Source organism: Hippocampus comes, unplaced genomic scaffold, assembly GCF_001891065.2.
Source record: "Hippocampus comes isolate QL1 unplaced genomic scaffold, H_comes_QL1_v1.1 scaffold307, whole genome shotgun sequence".
Classification (NCBI taxonomy): Eukaryota; Metazoa; Chordata; class Actinopteri; order Syngnathiformes; family Syngnathidae; genus Hippocampus; species Hippocampus comes.
In genome coordinates, this window is record NW_017805337.1 from 51,555 (window position 1) to 53,652 (window position 2,098).

The window sequence follows — 2,098 nt, forward strand, 5'->3', positions numbered from 1 at the left end:
ATTGTTGGATTGAAAAATTATATTTTTTTTTTTTTTTTTTGCTCAAGGGCATCCTGATTGGGCTTGTCATAAAACAAATCTCCCAAGAAACCCGCTCCTTGGCTTCCCTCACTGGGCTCTTAAAGTAAACAACTTTTGGACAGGCAGTACTCCTCCAAAGTACAGTCCAAAAAAAAAAAAAAAAAAAAGAGAATAAAGTCAAGGTGAGGGTGGTCTTGGCAGTTTCTCCTGACAGCATTCCTTCTCTGTCACGAGAAATTCGACCAGATGATAACTCCGACATCAAGGTGACGGACATTTTGATCCTTTCTGTGTAAATTGAAATGCTTCCCTACCAAAAAGACAGAAAAAGTTTGCACTTGTGTGTTGAAAAATAAAATACAGGCCAGGAGTGTGTGGTCTTGGAGAGCCCCTATCCAGCCTGATTTAGATCCCCCCCCCCCTCTGAGACACTTGATTGAAATGATCAGGACCATTCCCAGGTTTCTGCAAAGCTTGCTGCCAAACTGATCATTTCAATTAGGCGTGTTGGAGGAGGGCCACCCCTCGAGGACCGGACTTGGGCCCCCCCCTAAACAACATACCTTAGCCTCTGTTACCATGGCAAGAAAAAAAACTACAAGCTCTGAAGTTGGCCTCACGTCAGACGAAGACGCCAGAGAGTGGAGACAATTGATGCCACTGGCACCGTTTCCAGATCAATACTTGGAAAACCAAGGAGCTGGGCGCTGGGTTTCCAAAGGAGGAGTCGTCGCCTCACAGATGATAACATCCTACACTGGAAGTGCCTTGAGTTCTATGACATTTTGGGGAGCTCAAAAAGATGGGATATTTACATTTTCGGAATTTTTAAAGGTCACAAAGTGACTCCCCCCCTCCCCCCAAAAAAAAAAAAAAAATACAAAAATTGAAGTGAGGAGATATTGCCAAAAGACGAGAGAAAGGAACCAAAAAAAAATCCCGCTCACACTGAGCTCCGACTTTACGGCGTAACCTGGCTTCATTTCTCATCAGGGGCCCTATTCTTTGCGTGAACACGAAGCGACGCTTACACGGAATCAAAAGTATGAAAAACAGCCCGAGGCCCTAAAACTGAACAAGACCAGCTGTCATCCAGCGTTCCTTCGTGTGACGCGAACGGGTTTTGTAACCTTGAAAGGTCAGATGGTGGCACCATCCTCAATGAGTTTGACTGTGACGTCACGATCAGTCTCCCAGCTAAGCGGCTTGCTATCGGACAGATTTTTCTGGCATCGCTCATAATTACTCTGCTGTAATTTGACTCTTGACGGGCGGAGAGACATTTGAAAGGCCCGTTTTTTTTTTTTGTTTTTTTTTGGTGTGTCGAATCCATTGAAGTCGGTTTTTAATGTATTTTCATAGTCTGGCTCGGCTGTTGGCAGCAATTCCCGGATTTGTTGCCAAATGCCTCGGAGAGCATCGGAAACTCCCTGGCCTTCCCTCTTGGCAGGGGCAAGCCTGTTTTTTTTTTTTGTTTTTTTTTTTTAACTTGATCATTTGCAAATGAATAGGGAATACATGAAGTCACTTCCCATTCGGCTTGAATTCAAACAATTCTGCGCTTTGTCTCGGGTACTGCATAAGTTGCGCGGCCGAAGTAAAAGCCGGCCGGCCACTGCGCTCACCTGCTTGAACACCTGCCCGGGCTACCTTTGCAACCAGTAAACGCTCGCTGTGAGGATGCACGGAAAACGGGCGAACGACTCCACAGCTCAACCGCCTACGCGGGGGCAAGCAAGCGGACAGGCGGGCGGGCAGGCAGGCAGGCATGATGGCCGAGCGTGACAGTCAGCGGGGAGAGAAAGTGGGTGGGGACGGGTAAATAAATGATGAGGATGAGGAAGGACTCGGGAGATGTGCAGCGCAGCGTACCTCCTGTTCCTCCTGTCGTTGCCGCTTCTGTCGACGGCTGCAATCGGCCTGCCGCGAGCCTTGAGTCAGCCACATCGCGGGGGACCGAAAAGGAGTTCTTTCGACCGCTAGCAGCACCGGCGCGTCAGGTCCTCGTCCGCGGCCATCCCCACAGTCTTCAAGCCTGCGGGGTTTTCAACCTCCCCCCCACCCCCACCCCACCCCG

At 49.0% G+C, this 2,098-nt stretch overlaps 1 protein-coding gene across 1 annotated transcript in view; it reads right to left on the reverse strand.

Annotated features, from left to right (window-relative positions):
- b3galt2 (UDP-Gal:betaGlcNAc beta 1,3-galactosyltransferase, polypeptide 2) overlaps positions 1–2,092 on the reverse strand; it is a 7,046-nt gene extending 4,954 nt beyond the window's left edge. Inside the window, exon 1 of the mRNA XM_019871801.1 lies at positions 1,894–2,092. The gene's annotated coding sequence lies outside the window, so the exon portion shown is untranslated. The remainder of the gene's footprint in view (positions 1–1,893) is intronic.
- Positions 2,093–2,098: the final 6 nt, after the last annotated feature.